General features: G+C 42.1%; 1 protein-coding gene across 2 annotated transcripts in view; it reads left to right on the top strand.

Moving 5' to 3' along the window:
- Positions 1-17,427, top strand: part of SH3GL2 (SH3 domain containing GRB2 like 2, endophilin A1) — a 243,989-nt gene that overhangs the window by 209,260 nt on the left and 17,302 nt on the right. The gene's annotated exons all lie outside the window — the stretch shown is intronic.

Genomic DNA, 17,427 nt, shown 5'->3' with positions numbered 1-17,427 from the left:
TCTAGGGTTCTCCACATGCCTGAGGTTGGGACATTAAGTCAGAGTCATTAAATGTCTATTCAGAACTTCTTAATAATAATTTCAAACCTCATTTGTGGAATCTTGCCTGTAGAAATAAAAGTTACCTCTATTAATTGAAAAATGTCTGATTAATCCCTGGAAAGCTATTACATCAAATTATTGTATTTCTTCCCCATGGGCCACCCTCTTAGTCATCTCCTTCCAAAGATGCATAAATACAGTGATTATGCAGTAGAGCTGAAAATCAGTACATGCATTGTTTGGCATGCACACCTTCAAATGCTTGGCTCCAGTACACGGTGAATTTGCTGTATTTCGTGGAGGACAGGACCCAAGTCATGTTCACCACTTTGTCTTTCAGGACTCCTGGCATCATGCCTGCTGTGTTGTTTGCCCTCAACATGTCTGTTGAATAAGCACACAAATGAATATATCCATCTTCCACTTAAAGAATAAAGAGTCTGTACTGAGTCTCACAGCCAGAGTTTTAGCTTTTCTAAATCCTGACACTGAAAAATAATGAAAATGCATGAGGACACATTACAACAGATTACTTGGCACTGACTGTTTCCTCTTCCTGGAATGCCCACCTGCCCCGTGTGTGAGCCCTGTCGTCTTAGTCATCCTTCCTCCCTCAGCCTAAATATCCCTCCTCTAGAGGCATTCCCTGAGTCCCCTGTCTGAGTCAGGGCCACTCCAGTGTCGTCATGACGCCTTCACCGAGTCCCCTCCACAAATCTCTCCAGTGGTTCCCCATTTAGAATAACATGGAAAGGTGACATAGATAACATGATCCTCTAACCTCATGGTAGGTTAGCGGATCCAAGGATCTGACTTCGTTTCCTGTAATCCTACCAGTTTCTGTCTTAGTGCATTCACGTCACCGTCCCCAGCCTTTGCGCTGCTCCTCCCACGCACTTAGTACCCTCATGCTGGGATTGCGCCAGACCTCCTGCCTGAACCTCTTGTCTCCAGGTCTTCCCAAAGTCTTCACTCAGGTTTCTGCTCAGATATCACCTTATTTGTGTGGCTTTTCCAACCATCTTGTCTAAAACATTTTCATTCTCAGCCATTTCCCTGTTTTATTTTCTTTCAAGGCCCTTGTTACTATTTAAACTTTTATTCTATATTTACTTGGTAAGGTGTGACTTATCTCTGCAACTAAAATTCAAGTGGCCTGAGTGTAGGCTTGTTGTTTGTACATTGTAGTCAAGAAGCTGGTTCTTATTGTTTATTGTTCTTATCAAAATATTTACCTGTATAAGTTTTCATTTGTTCAGTATCCTGATTGCCTTCATTCTTACTCCCCTGTCTTATATTTCCCACATAGCAGCCAGTTCATTCCATTCCAGGTGTCAATCGTGTCTGTGGTTCCTCTGCTTGTTATCTTGCAGTGGCTTCCCATCGAGCTGAGAAGAGACTTCTTGGCTGTGGGGCCTTGGCTCTTGCTTGGCCCCTAAGCCTGGGTTGATGTCCACTCTTACTGATTTGTTGCTGATCCTCAGCCGTGTTCTGCTCATTCCTGCCTCAGAGCCTTTGCACAGGAAGTGCCTCTGCCTGAACCACTCTTCTCCTGGCCCCTATTATAGCTGTTCTTTCTTGTCATTCCACCTCCCTGTGCAGTCCTTCTCTGGCCACTCTATTTGAAATAGCCCTTCCTGATTACTCTCAGATCCCCTTCTAATATTCTATCAAAATTTTAAATTGTCCTCTATTTTACCTTAAAAAAAATTCCACTGATCACCCACATTTCTGCAGAATATAATCTCCACAAGAGTAAGGACATTTTCCTGTTTATTATCCCTAATATACAAAGAGTGCCCTCATTATTTATTGAATGAGTGTGGTTTTTCTCTCCCACTGTACCATAAACTCATCAAAAACAAGAAATATGTCTATTTGTGTGTGTGTGTGTGTGTGTGTGTGTGTGTATAGATAGATAGGTAGATAGATAATACCTAGCACCTAGCATAGTAGTTGAAGAAGGCAATGGCACCCCACTCCAGTACTCTTGCCTGGAAAATCCCGTGGACGGAGGAGCCTAGAAGGCTACAGTTCATGAGGTCGCTGAGGGTCAGACATGACTGAGCAACTTCACTTTCACTTTTCACTTTAATGCGTTGGAGAAGGAAATGGCAACCCACTCCAGTGTTCTTGCCTGGAGAATCCCAGGGACGGGGAAGCCTGATGGGCTGCCGTCTCTGGGGTTGCACAGAGTCGGACATGACTGAAGTGACTTAGCAGCAGCAGCAGCATAGTAGTGCTTATTTGGTGCTTAATTTGCTGAATGAGAGAATCAAATCGTGTTAGTTATATTTAAGCTTCATCTATAGGAGTAGCTAAACTTTCTGATGGAGTCATGGTCTGCAGACCTGAACAGGCTGGAATCAGAGCCTGTTACTCTGTGTATATAATACCTACTTGGTGTCATGCACAGTTAATACATTTCACAGTTCACAGTTGCTTTAGAAAAAGTACAAAAGTGCATATAATCTCACATTTAAGAGATTAAACATTGGTTAAACTATTAAACAAGAGCTGAAGCTATTGACACCACATTCATATTTATATAGATAATAGTTGTGCCTATTTTCCGATTAGAAAATTGAAGCTTCAAGAGAGATTAAATAATTTGTCCAAAGTCTTGCAGCAAAGGAACCAGAATTCATATTCACATATGACTATCTCCTTAGTCCATTTTGTCTTCATTGTTATATGCTACAAAATATGAAGCCACATTCAATCTTGCCGTGTGTGTAGAATATACTCTAGAAAACTGAAAGTGAAAGTCGCTCAGTTGTGTCTGACTGTTTGTGAGCCCATGGACTATACAGTCCATGGACTTTTCCAGGCCAGAATACTGGAGTAGGCAGCCTGTATCCTTCTCCAGGGGATCTTTCCAACCCAGGGATCAAATCCAGGTCTCCCACATTGCAGGGCCCACCCTTCTGAGCCACCTTTTGAAGCCCATACTTTAGAGTGGCCCCTAATGATTTCATTCTGGGTAATCTCTTCTTTCGGAGAAGGCAATGGCACCCCACTCCAGTACTCTTGCCTGGAAAATCCCATGGACGGAGGAGCCTGGTAGGCTGCAGTCCATGGGGTCTCACAGAGTTGGACACGACTGAAGTGACTTAGCAGTAGCAGCAGCAATCTCTTCTTTTTGAGTATAGGTGGAATCTTGATGACTTCCTTCTAACTAATAGAATATGGCAAACATAATGGGGTTACCACTCACCACTCCCTTGATTAGGTTCCATGATATGGCGAAACTGGGGGCTGTTACTCCCAAGATCACATTATATAAAACTTTCTTAGCAGACTAGAGTGAGAGGGATTCTCCTGCTGGTGTATGAGAAGCAAGCTGCCATGTTGTGACTGTCTTAGGAGGGGGCTGAGTGTCAGGGGTGGCCTCTAGGATCTAAGCGTAGCCAGTGGCCAACAGCCAGTAAGAAGCCAGGGCCATCAGTCAAAACTACCACAGAGAAGTGAAATTTTATCAGCAACCCGAGGGAGCCGGGGAGCACACTCATCCCCACTGATGTTTCCTGATAAACAAGGCAGCCTGCCAATACCTTGAGTTGAATGTCGCCTTATGAGACCCTGAACAGAGGCCTCAGTTAAGTTGTGCCTGGACATCTAACCTGCAAAAACTGTGAGGTCATAAATCTGTGGCTTGAAGTCACTAACTTTATGGAATCTTGATACACAGTGAAAAATTAATACAATATGGCTATTTGTTCCCCAGCCAGAGCTCCTATTTCAAGCATATCACTGTCTGCTGGAATCAAAAGGCCATTTGACTTTATCATTTTTGGCTCTTTTACCTGGAAGCAGGAGGTAGATGGGGAAAACCTGTCAAATCTTTTCAGCTTAGGATGGAGTCCCCTGAACCCCTCAGGGAGTGGTAGGACAGGTCCACTTAGTGCTGAGACTAAGATCTCTTTGAAACATGTCACAGTGAAGAGCACTTGGCACAGTGCCTGGAACTTTGTAAGGGCTCAAGAAATGTCACTCTCCTTCTCTTCCCAGTGGTCTGCAGCCCTGCCTCAGGGTATCTCAGGTGCTTACCCAGCAATTCCTCCACAGATAAAGCCTCCAGGGTAAAGTCCCACTACAAGACCCTCCCCACAGCAATCTCTTAGTTCTGTCTGCTCTGAAAACCTGATGAAGCAGAGGCTCATGATGCTAGTCCACAAAGGATTGTGTACTTTTCAAATAGCAGGAACCATTCTCTGCTCCTGGGATGTAATTGCCTGCCTTCCCAGGGCACACTGTGAGACTTCTGGTACCTTCTAATACCCAGTGTGGAGGTGGGAGATGTTCGCTGTCCCATCTCACGGGTTCTTAGGGATGCTGACTGCGTATCACGGCTCTGTCTTAAAACACCTCCCTGCTGCTTCCCACTCTGCAGGGGCAAACAGAGCTTTGCTACCATGGAAAGAAGTGTTTTATAAATACCATTATTTGGGTTGAGAGTAGCATGCTTCCCCGGTACAGCTGCATATTTGTATAAATCAGTAGAAAAAACATACCCTTTCCTTTCCTCAGATCAGATCAGATCAGTAGCTCAGTCATGTCCGACTCTTTGTGACCCCATGAATTGTAGCGCACCAGGCCTCCCTGTCCATCACCAACTCCCAGGGTGACAAAATACAGCCTTGAGGTACTCCCTTTCCTATTTGGAACCAGTCTGTTGTTCCATGTCCAGTTCTAACTGTTGCTTCCTGACCTGCATACAGATTTCTCAAGAGGCAGATCAGGTGGTCTGGTATTCCCATATCTTTCAGAATTTTCCACAATTGATTGTGGTCCACACAGTCAAAGGCTTTGGCATAGTCAATAAAGCAGAAATAGATGTTTTTCTGTAACTCTCTTGCTTTTTCCATGATCCAGCAGATGTTGGCAATTTGATCTCTGGTTCCTCTGCCTTTTCTAAAACCAGCTTGAACATCAGGAAGTTCATGGTTCACATATTGCTGAAGCCTGGCTTGGAAGATTTTGAGCATTACTTTACTAGCATGTGAGATGAGTGCAATTGTGCGGTAGTTTGAGCATTCTTTGGGATTGCCTTTCTTTGGGATTGGAATGAAAACTGACCTTTTCCAGTCCTGTGGCCACTACTGAGTTTACCAAATTTGCTGGCATATTGAGTGCAGCACTTTCACAGCATCATCTTTCAGGATTTGGAATAGCTCAACTGGAATTCCATCACCTCCACTAGCTTTGTTCGTAGTGATGCTTTCTAAGGCCCACTTGACTTCACATTCCAGGATGTCTGGCTCTAGGTCAGTGATCACACCATCGTGATTATCTGGGTCATGAAGATCTTTTTTGTACAGTTCTTCTGTGTATTCTTGCCATATCTTCTTAATATCAGTACCTTCTAACATTTAACTCCAAAAATAAAAACTGCAAATGTTTGAAGATATTTGCATATGTCCTAATTACCATATAAATCTTTTACCCCTTTAATAATTGTTAGTGTGCAAGACTGGGGAACAGATTGCTCACGGTGCAGGGAGCATCAGAGGGTTCATCTCAGACATGCAGATATTCTGAGATTTCATCTGGAAAAATTAGGCCATTATACACAATCATCACAGGTTGCTAATGTGAAATATATGCTAAAGTGTTATTTATCACATACATTTCATTGCAAGTATTAAGTCCCAAATCTAATTTAGTGTGATTTGGGGATTGATGTTCCTATTCCAATTGTAATCTCTCTAAAAGACTTAACAAATGTAGTTGATATAATTCAGACTTAATTTTTTGTTCCAACTAAAGATATCATTGAGCTTTGATAAATAATAAGGAGGTAAATAGATTTTTAGCTCTTGGTGAACCTTTTCATGCAGTGGTCATCATCTACATTTTTTCCCCAGCCAAAGTGGGCAAAGGGAGCAAAGGAACTAACACTGAGTTGAGTGCCTGCTTCGATTACATGTATCACCTCATTTCACCATCACTACACTTCTGTCACTAAGTATTAGCATCTCTCGCTTTACCCAGGCACGGTGAGGGTGAGGTCAGCCTGCTCTTCTTGGAAAAGCTGCAGTCTGAACCCTGTCCCTGTATTCCTTTGACAACACGTGTCCTTGCACTAATTAGTAGGCAGTGGTAATAGATTTCATCACAGGAAATGCAAGTTCAATTTTTTTATCTTCAAAAAGAGGCTGTATTTTCACATCTAAATATATCACTTTGATCCTCTTAATTTTACCAGTGTTTATTCACAGTATCTGTTGTATTTAGTAATTAATTTCCATAATGAAATTTATTAACTTTCTACAATAAGGGAGAGTAAATTACCTTAAGACCCATACACATAAACCAGATCATTAGGAAAGAGTCTGGCTGTTGTCTTCATTCTTGTAGAAACAAAAACGGAGTAAAGAGGGGGTTAAAAATAGAACAAAGTTAAAATCTTTATATTGGAGGTTTAAAGTTCTAAGACTTACTGGTTTTGATCTCAGCGATGGTTTTGCAAAGGACAAGTTTATTTGGTTTTGAAATTTTACATCGAGGCTCTGTGTACACTGGGATAGATACCACGTACTTATTTACAAGTGACCTGTTTCACTTATCCTAGTGGTTCGAGGGCACGTAAAAGAGACTGTTAGATCTGAAAGGAATTATGAAAATCAGCTAAGACTGAAAATCAGTCTTCTCAGGTTCAAGGTGAGGAAGCAGAGGTCCAAAGTTTAGGTGGCTCATCCAAGGTCACACAGGTGGAGAGATCTCTAGTCTCTTCACTCTGGGGCAGTGCTCATCTTACTTCCTGAATCACAGCAAGTATCACACTCCCTCACCTCTGCATTTTCAAACACCTAACAAGTGTAAATATAGCTGGAGCTCTGCGTCTTGCTGCTGACATGTCTTAATTTGACCTATTTTAATGAAGAAGTAATAGAGCAGCCAGAGTCGGAGTGGCATTATGGGAGGACATTCGGCTTTTGAGACACAGCAAGGGTTCGGTTTTTCCTCAGCTTCTTGTTGCTTCGTGTCCTTGGGCGACTGCATCATTTCTTTCTGCTTCGTTTTCCTTATCTGGAAAATGAGAGAAGCCAAAGCTGTCTCTCGTGTTTGGGGGGGGATTAAAGAGATTATGTATGTGAATTTCACATAGTAGATATTACTGAAATGATAGCTATGGGATGAAATGCCATCATGATCTTCAGTTATTCAAAGATATTTCAGGGATTTTTCTAAATTTTCAGAACAGATGGTAGCATTTATGAAGACTAGTACAAATCATTGAGCATTTGTCTGATAAAACTCTCTGCTCTTTGAGGCAGCTTGATTTGTTTTCTGTAACGTAGGTAGAGATGAGAAAAGAAGTCAGTCCTTTAAAGAAGTGAAAGGCTTCCAGAAAATTTATTCCCTGATGGATGCTAAATCCATCAGGTTTCCGCTCTCGGTTAGAAGACAAGGATGTGGCTTGGAATTTTGTGGCCGTATCTTCTGCCTGAGTGTGTCAGCTGCCTTCATCAACACTAGCCAGGGTGGGGGTGGCTTTTTTTCCTCCCTGTTGTGACAGACACCCTGTCAATGTGTTTCCTTATTTGGAATATCCCAGTTGAATAGAGAAAGAAGCTACTCTTGAGAGCATTCTACAGCACTTTAAAACAGATTGTACTTTTTATGATTTATGAAAGGTTTCTTTGTAAACACCGCTGTCATGATCATTTGGTGGGAGGAGAAAGATGAGGTGCAGACTCTGCCCTCATCCCTGTCCCTTGCAGTGAACACTCACATTCACCACCCTGCTTGACTTCAGTCCCTTTTCTGTGCTCATGTTTGTGCTGGGACTCTTCATTCCCCTCCCTGTTTCAAAGAGACTGCTTATTTCCAGAGCTACAGAAATTCTACTTGCTGTAAACCTTGATTTTGAATCCTAGTTCAGTTCAGTTCAGTTGAGTCGCTCAGTCCTAGATAATGAAACTAAAAAAAAACCCCGACATCAGGACTCTCTTTTCCGCCCGGCCCCCCGCCCCCGACCCCATCCCTGCCTAGGTAAAAGAGCACTCCATCTTCTGCCATCTCTTTCTTTGGGACCAAACTCCTTTAGAACACACCACGTTTTCTTGTCCTCACAAGCTTGGGGTCCACTTGTCCTGACATTTTATGAAACCTTTCTAGAAAAGCAATCTCTGCAAGGTTTAATATCTGTCAAAGCCTCAGTGCTCATATGAGTGTGCTGCATGCTGTTTCAGAGCTGTAAAAGGAAAACTACTGTATTTTCTCTATGCTCTGCCTGCAGACACTTCTGACACTAGATGTGTATGTGTATATTTTTCTCCCCATACCAGCCAGTTCTCTGACTACCCGGGATCGTATAGTTCAACTCAGTTCTGACACTGTCCATCTGGAGTTGGCATCAGATAAGCTAAGGACTCAGTCCTCCCACAAGACCCCCTATTTCAGGTGCCAGTCCCAAGCCTGAGCCTCTAGTGCTTCTGACCACCTCTGTGGGCTTGCTAATTTGCTAAAATGACTCCTGGAACTCAGAAAAACACTTGTTTAATGTTTACCCATTTATTATAAAGGATGCAACTGAGGAACAGCCAAATGGAGGAGATGGATAGGGTCAGTGTAGGGAAGAAGCTTCAGTAATTGTGAGAAAATTAGACTGTTCGAAGTCACCCAGTTTATGATAGCTTTATTATAAAAAGCCCTCAGAAAATAATACCAACAGTGATAAGATCCTCCTTTCAGAGTGCTCCAAAGACTCTGCAGCACTCACTGGGCAGGGGTCTTCCTGAGCTCAACCACACAATTTGTCCCATGTGACTTGATAAGGCGTCCCCTGGCATAGTGGTCATTCAGTTCAGTTCAGTTCATTCTCTTAGTCGTGTCCGACTCTTTGCAATCCCGTGGACTGCAGCATGCCAGGCTTCCCTGTCCATCACCAACTTCTAGAGCCTACTCAAACTCATGTCCATTGTGTCGGTGATGCCATCCAACCATCTCATCCTCTGTCATCCCCTAATCCTGCCTTCAATCTTTTCCAGCATCAGGGTCTTTTCCAGTGAGGCGGTTCTTCACATCAGGTGGCCAAAGTGTTGGAGCTTCAGCTTCAGTGTCAGTCCTTCCAATGAATTTTCAGGACTGATCTCCTGTAAGATTGACTGGTTTGATCTCCTTGCTGTCCAAGGGACTCTTCAAGAGTCTTTTCCAACACCACAGTTCAAAAGCATCAATTCTTCGGCGGTCAGCTTTCTTTATAGTCCAACTCTCAAATCCATAAATGACTACTGGAAAAACCATCACTTTGACTAGATGGGCCTTTGTTGGTAAAGTAATGTCTCTGCTTTTTAATATGCTGTCTAGGTTGGTCATAGCTTTTCTTCCAAAGAGCAAGCATCTTTTAATTTCATGGCTGCAGTCACCATCTGCAGTGATTTTGGAGCCCAATTAGGAGAATATTAAAGGAGTAAGCACAGCATGTCAGGAGGGCAGTGTCATGCATTTGCTTCAATGATGGTTCTCTCAGCAGTTTAGAAAGCAGTTGGGGGTTATTTCTGGCTCTTCAAAGGAGTCTAAATTCTGTCTTTGCCTCTAGTAACATAGGAGAACTTGGGCAGATTTTCCTGTCTCCCTGAGTCTCTACCTCCTCACCTTGTGAATGTAGCTCAGTCCTCTCTCCACAATCGGAATGATGCAGTGAGACCCACAGGCTGGTGATAGTTGTGAAGATGAAGTTTAAATTGTTTAGGTAAAGCTCCTGATTGATGGTGACTCTAATTAAAGCTACCTACCAAATATATTTGGTATTCTCACCTACCAAATATAAAGCCAGATGAAAAAGAAAACTTGTAGAATTTTGTTTAATCTTGATTTTGGGGTAATTTTCTTCCCCTTCTCTCTTTTATCTAATGGCCTAGCCTTCAAGATTCCAGGTGTTTCCTTATTTATTATGACTGAGTAGTATGCATGTTATGAATGTATATATACATACCAAAAAAAATTCTTACTTATATGTGAAATCTAAGGAAACCAGACTTATAGAAACAGAGATCAGATTGTTGCCAGAGGTGGGGGGTGGGAAAAAAGTATTAGTCACTCAGTCATGTCTAACACTTTTGCAACCCCACAGACTGTAGCCTGCCAGGCTCCTCTATCAATGGGATTCTCTAGTCAAGAATACTGGAGTGGGTTGCTATTCCCTTCTCCAGGGGATCTTCCCGACCCAGGGATTTAACCTGGCCAAGGTACAAACTTTTGGTTATAAGTAAGTTCTAAGGATGTAATGTATAGCTTGATAACCATAGTTAACAGTACCACATGATTTGAATTCTTTTCAATACCATATTGAAAGTTGCTAAGAGAGTTGGGTGTCCTTAAAGTTCTTGTAAGAAGAAAAAACTTGTAACTGTGTGAGGATACATATTCCTGTAGTGATCATTTCATGATATATGCATATATCAAATTATTATGTTGTATACTTTGAACTATTCAGTGTTATAGGCCAATTATATCTCAGTAAAACTGGGAAAGAAAAAACAAAGATCCAGGTATTTCAGATAATCTACCATCTTTTGGGCTTAAGACCCATGTATTTAGTTGTATGTTTAGTCCAATCTTGTGGATATTCTGTTAGACTTTGTACCTGCTGAAATTGAAACGCCTCTATACATCCTCCCCCGAGTCTCCCCAGGATCATGTCAATTTTTTATCATCCCCTAGCCAGGTATTCAGTCTAGAGATTGGAATGCAGTGTATTCTCAAACTTGGTGTATGTTAGAATCACCTAAGGAATTTTAAAAACTATAGATGGTTACACCGATTACTCAGACATCTGGGAGTAGGACACAAACATCAAGGATTTTTTTTTTTTCTCCCCTGAGCTTTTCATTGAGCTACAATATAAGAAAGTATAGTGCTCAGATCCTAAGTGTATAGTTCAGTGAATTATTGCAAACTGATACTGTCATGTAAAGATACCCAGTCTAAGAAATTGTACACTGCTGGCCTCCCACAAGTGCCCGTCCAGGTGCGAGCTGCCCTGACTTCTAATGCCATACAGTTCTTTCAGTTTTAGTGTTGCTTAAATGGAATCATGGAGCATGTACTCTGCAGATCTGGCTCCTTTTGCTCAACTTTATATTTGTCTTTGCTGTATATAGGTGTAGTACTTTCATTCTCGTTGCTGTTCCATTGTGAGAATAGAGCACAATTTATTTATCTGTTTTCTCACTGATACACATTTGGGTATTCCTATTTTCTGGCTATTTTGAATAGCCCATTTTTGTACATGATCTGATTTCTGATAGATATATGCCTTTAAGTAGAATTGCTGGGGCATAGGGTATCTTTTCCGGAGAAGGCAGTGGTGACCCACTCCAGTACTCTTGCCTGGAAAATCCCATGGATAGAGGAGCCTGGTAGGCTGCAGTCCATGGGGTCGTGAAGAGTCGGACACGACTGAGTGACTTCACTTTGACTTTTCACTTTCATGCATTGGAGAAGGAAATGGCAACCCACTCCAGTGTTCTTGCCTGGAGAATCCCAGGGACAGGGGAGCCTTGTGGGCTGCTGTCTATGGGGTCGCGCAGAGTCAGACATGACTGATATGACTTAGCAGCAGCAGCAGCAGGGTGTCTTTTCAGCTTTTGTAGATAGATAGTGCTAAGTTGTTTTCCAAAATGTTCTCCCAATTCTTACTCCCACCAGCAAAACTTGAGAGTTCCAGTTCATCTACATCCTCTGAACTCTTGATATTTTTTAAGTTTTTTTTCTTTTTTTCTGCTTTAACCATTACTGTGGGTATGTTTCAATGTGTGAATAAGGAAGTTGAGCCCCTTTCAAATGCTTATTAGATATTTGAATATCTTCTTTTGTGAACTGTCTGTTCAAACTTCTTGCCCACTTAAAAAACTGGATTATCTTTTTCTTAATGATTTATATGAGTTTTTTTTTTTTTTCCTTTTAATGTTTTGGATACAAGTCCTGTTTTGAATACATGTATTCTGAGTATCTTAACTCTTTTTTTTTTTTTGGTTGCCTTTTAATTCTTTCTGATGATTTCTTTTGAATAGAAGTACTCAATTTTAACATAGTCCAATTTAGAAATATTTTTCTTTATGACAGAGTGTTTTTGTGCCCTGTTTTAAGACATCTTTGCTTACTCTACAGGTCAGGAATGTGTTCTCCTATATCTTTTTTTAAAGGTTGTACTATGTTGGGGTCCATAATTAGATCTGCAGAATTAATTTTACATATAGCATGAGGTGGAGTTAAGAGTCACGGTTTTTTCTTATGGAATCTAGTTGACCCAGTACCACCTTTGAAGGAATCAATAGTTTAAAACCTCCTCAGGCAATTCTAATGGGCGCCATTAGAATTCTAATTTGCTTTGCCCTAACACCAGCTTAAATGCCCCTCTTCCTCTTCACACTTAATCAATTACTTGGTCCTGTTAGTGCTACCCACCACAGGACTCTAAAGTTCATTTCCTTCCCCCTTCTCTGTTTCCTTAGGACTCATCTATTAAATTATAGTGTTCTCATGGGTCTCCCTGCTTCCAGTGGCTTCCCATTTGGGGAAGACCCTTCCCACATCCCACTTTTCCTACAATGATGATGGGAATCTTTTCCCCGAAATCTAAATTTAGTTTAATTTGAATTAAAGCCCTTTTGACTGTCTAGATGTTAAATAACTCTCTGTCAGCAACCTTCGATAGGAGAATCTCAGCTCCTTAGCTTGCAGTTCAGGGCCCTTCACTACCTGGTTCCTACTCACCTTGTTCTCTTTGACCGTGCACCTCAGCCACAGACACTTTGGAGTTTCCAGATGGGCCAGGTATTTCCATATGCCTTTGCTCACACTCTGCAGATGCCTAGAGTGGCTGTTCCCATCCCGCTCCCTTTACAGCTCACTCCTCCAGAAACCCAGCTGGAGTGTCACCTGTTTCCCAAGTCTTCCTGGCCTTAATCTTCTGGCAGAGTTCATTGCTCTATCCTGTGATGTGAATACGTTGTATCTTTACTCACAGTATGCCCTGAATCTGCCTGGAATCATAGTGAGTAAAGCGTGCTATCACTTTCCAACTAGACAGTAAGCTCATGAGGACAGAGACTGGACCTTATTTCTCTTAGAGTCTCTCTGTCGTAGTCCTGTTCAGACAATAAATGTTTTGTTCATTTAATTAGTGAAAAAAATCTTTAGAAAGCTGATTTTTAGGAAATACCTCTTCAATCAGGGCTTCCCTGATAGCTCAGTTGGTAAAGAATCCACTTGCATTGCGGGAGGCCCTGGTTCGATTCCTGGGTCGGGAACATCCCCTGGAGAAGAGAAAGGCTTCCCCCTCTAGTATTCTGGCCTGGAGAATTCCATGGGGTCACAAAGAGTCGAACACGACTGAGTGAGTTTCATTTTCACTTCACTCAGGGAATACAAATTCATAATTTTTCTGTAATGGGGGATACATAATTGTTTCCAGTTCCCCTATGTATTGATTTTTATTTATCTTTTTTTATCCCCTTAGGGCTTATAATTTAGCATAGGAGCCCTCTTTTGTTGGAAAAAATGAGAGCCTCTGTCTTGATTTTGGGAGATTGTGTGATCAGCTTCTTACCATTTTCCCATAAAGCAGGATTTCATGGTGTAGTTGAGAGATGACTTGCTTCCTGTGACCCGGTTTTAATAATAAGAGGGAAAAGGAAATGAGGTCCCACCCTTCTGCACTTTAAAGAGTGAAGTCAGGAGACATGAAAAGACCCAGCAGCCTCGCGAATCTTAAAATCTGGTTGTATGTAAGGGAAACATCAGCCAGATTGCCATCAACATGACCTGCTCTCCCAAATCATCCTTTCAGACCTCAGAGTTTCTGTGTAGTTAGATCTTATCAGCAGCCTTTCACTCTGTTCAGAGCACAATAGGAGACTGTTGTGCTTTTGAACAGGGAAGTCTTTTCTAAGGATTAGAAGAAATGATGTATACAGAAAACGATATAAAAAGTCAGAATTTTTAAATAAAATCATTCAGCCCACAGTTAGTAAGTGCCTACTATATGTTTGGCCCTGGCTAGAATTCAGTAGGATGTAGTTTCTCAGCTTGGAGCAGCAAACAGACATGCAGAAGAGAGAGAAATAAAGTATCATGTGAGCTAGCAGTGTATATACAGGGCATGGTGGAGATATAACATGAGGGAAGGGTCATGTCTACTCAGAGGCAGTAGAGGTAAAGGGTAATTGGGAACGACTGTAGAAAAGGTGTGCCTGGTATTGTGTTGAGCAAATAGGGAGGGAAGGTCATTCTAAGAAGATGGACAGTCCTAGCAACTTAAGAAAACTGCTGAATTTTCCTGTGGCTGAAGGCTTTCTTGGAGAATTCTTTTATCTAAGAAGAATCACCTTATGTAGAGAACTTGGAAAAGTTTTAGTAATTATCCAACTGTCTCCTTTTTTTCACCTTTTTATCAGTGAAGAAGCTGAGACTCAGAGAGGTAAAGTAATTCACACAAAATCCCACAGGGAACTTACTGGCATGTCTGATATTCATAAAAATAGGCAACATTTATTGAATATTTATCATGTACCAACATTGTGACATACATTATATCATCTAATCCTTACATCATCCTAACCCAAGAAGGGGGAAGTACTGTTTTACCGATGAGGAAACTGAGGCCCAAATCATCCAGCAAGAAATATAGCCAGAATTTGGACTCAGACAATCTGACTCCAAAGTCTGTGTCTTAATCCCACCTTGTTAAACTGACTGTCCTTTCTAGTGTTCTTCCCACTTCAGTTCAGTTCAGTCGCTCAGTCATGTCTGACTCTTTGTGACCCCTTGAACTGCAGTATGCCAGGCCTCCCTGTCCATCACCAACTCCCAGAGTCTACCCAAAATCATGTCCATTGAGTCAGTGATGCCATCCAACCATCTCATCCTCTGTAGTCCCCTTCTCCTCCTGCTCTCAATTTTTCCCAGCATCAGGGTCTTTTCAAAAGAGTCAGCTCTTTGCATCAGGTGGCCAAAGTATTGGAGTTTCAGCTTCAACATCAGTCCTTCCAATGAACACCTAGGACTGATCTCCTTTAGGATGGACTGGTTGGATCTCCTTGCAGTCCAAGGGACTCTCAAGAGTCTTCTCAAACACCACAGTTCAAAAGCATCAATTCTTCGGCGCTCAGCTTTCTTTATAGTCCAACTCTCACATCCATACATGACCACTGGAAAAGTTCTTCCCACTATTAGCAGCTAACTCCCACCTACAGTTGTTTTCTTTTATGTCTGTCCTGAAAACAGAGTTGTGGAATTAAAATATTTATGGTCATTTTATTGACTTATTTTCAGGGCTCTATCAAGGATAGATCATAAATTTTTGTTAGTTTAGATAGTAGACCATCAGCCACCGCATTGGTCAGAATTCAGTAAGGGAAGCAAAGCCATAGTGGATACTATGGACTAAGAGATTTATTAAAGGAACTAGAGCTTATATATTTGTAGAAAGAGCTGAGTAAGTAAAGGTAAAAAAAAGTGGGGTTAAGGATCAGAGAAAGTTCACTGACCAGCCCTGACCCAGGCAAACCAACCTCTGGGAATCTGGAGGGTGGGCAGGCCCAGCTCTGGCAGCAGCACTGCAAAGGGCAGCTGGCATGGAAGGAGCTGTGGAAGCTGGTTGGCTCTTTTGCCCCCTCTGTGAGTCTGCAGCACAGTCTTGTGGTGGGCCTGGGGGCACTCTTGGTCACCAGAATCGACATTCTCAACATTTGAGAAGAGGAGCTAGGTACAGAGTATGACCTCAAGGACACACTGGAACTGGGGTTCATCCTAGGCTTGTGTGTGTGGCTGCTGCTTCACTTTTGCCTCCCAGATCTTGTACAGCCTCACTTTGGAGTAGCTCTAGCTTGGAAACATGCAGGGAAGAGGCTCTGGGAAATATAGTTTCCCCTACAACCAGGTTGGTGGTGGGACACTCCACGCACACGTGTGCATGCACACGCGCACGTGCACACACACACACTCCCCTAGAAAAAGAACACAGAAGGTAGAAAGGGGTGCCTTCGCCTGTCTCCAGTGCCTATGGGGTGTGTGTGTGTGTGTGCTAGTTACTCTTCTGGCTGTTTATCACTGAATCTTGATAACTGCTTTCAGAAAGAATTGATGTTCAGGGATACATATCTAGCAAGATTTGAAGCCTGGATTTTTTTCCTTTGTTCGAATGAGCCAAAACTAATGTGTATTTTAATGTACTATGCTGCTTTTCATGAGAGACAAGATCTAATGGTTTGTTTTTCTGTTCATTTGAATTAATAAGTGAATTTTTTAAAATTTAGATTTAGCAGAAGTTCTGGGTTTTCCACATTCCAGTTAGTTACCATGCTGGTTACTTAGGAGAGACTGAGCAGTGACTCATAGGGACACCACTTTTAGGTCAGAGGAGAATAAGTCCATCTGGCAGCGTGACGAGAGCTTCTGTTTTACTCTCAGCAGAGCTTTGACTTCCCTTCGGCTGTGCCCAGAATTAAAAAGCGCGTCAAGGGATGCTGCGGATGACGCTTTAGAGTCAGGAGCTGATTTGATTGAGCTTTGGCTGCCCCTATTTCTCTTCCTAAACAGATAATCTGGATTTTTGAGGACAAAAAAGAAACTGCCCTCCCCACCCCCTTTCTTAGCAGAAGGCAAAGCAGCGGAAGCCCTCTGGGGGATGCATCAGCCTTGCTGATCACCCTGATGTCACTTCCTGCTGTTTCAGTTCACCTGATGCCTTTCCTTCCAGAAATCACCTACATGTGGACTCACTGAGACCTTGCCTCTGAGGGTTTTTTCCTTGATGGCATTTCACCTGTTAATCCTCATGAACTTCTCTCTTCCTAGCCAATTCTCTTTGCACCACTGAATATGGTTTTCAGTAGAACTTTTTAGTGGAAAGACCCATGAGGTTAGAGTAGTGCCTGGACTATGAAGATACTGTGAGTATTGTTTATCCAGTTCCACGACTAAATTAGGTCTCCTGCTGGAAAAGGAAGTGGGAAATATGTTAAATTTAGTTCTTCATAATGGAAGTAATATATGCTCATATAATTAAAATATAAAATGGTTTTTTAAAGCTTTTAAAAATAATTTATTTAGTTCTTTTTGGCTGTACCGGGTCTTCATTTCTGTGCATAGGCTTTCTCTATTTGTGGCGAGCAGCATCTGCTTATGGAAACCATGGCCATGATCATGTATGAATTTCCAAGGTAGTCTGTTTATGCATTTATTCTTTCCTTCAGCAGTCAGGGTTACACATCTGCTGCATGTACCGCTTTATGCTAATTCTGTCTAGGAGATATGCAGAGCAACATACCAGTATCCTGCTTTCACGGGCCAGGGGAGAAGTTGCTATTAAGAAGCTGTTACTGCAATAAACTTAGTGGGGGCAACTTGAACTAGAATAGTGAAGGTGAGACA

This window comes from Bos grunniens, chromosome 8 (genome assembly GCF_055505025.1).
Source record: "Bos grunniens cultivar Pamir isolate PY7600 chromosome 8, Bosgru_T2T1.0, whole genome shotgun sequence".
NCBI lineage: Eukaryota > Metazoa > Chordata > Mammalia > Artiodactyla > Bovidae > Bos > Bos grunniens.
The sequence above is the reverse complement of the archived record's forward strand: the minus strand, read 5'-3'. Positions and strand labels throughout refer to the sequence as shown.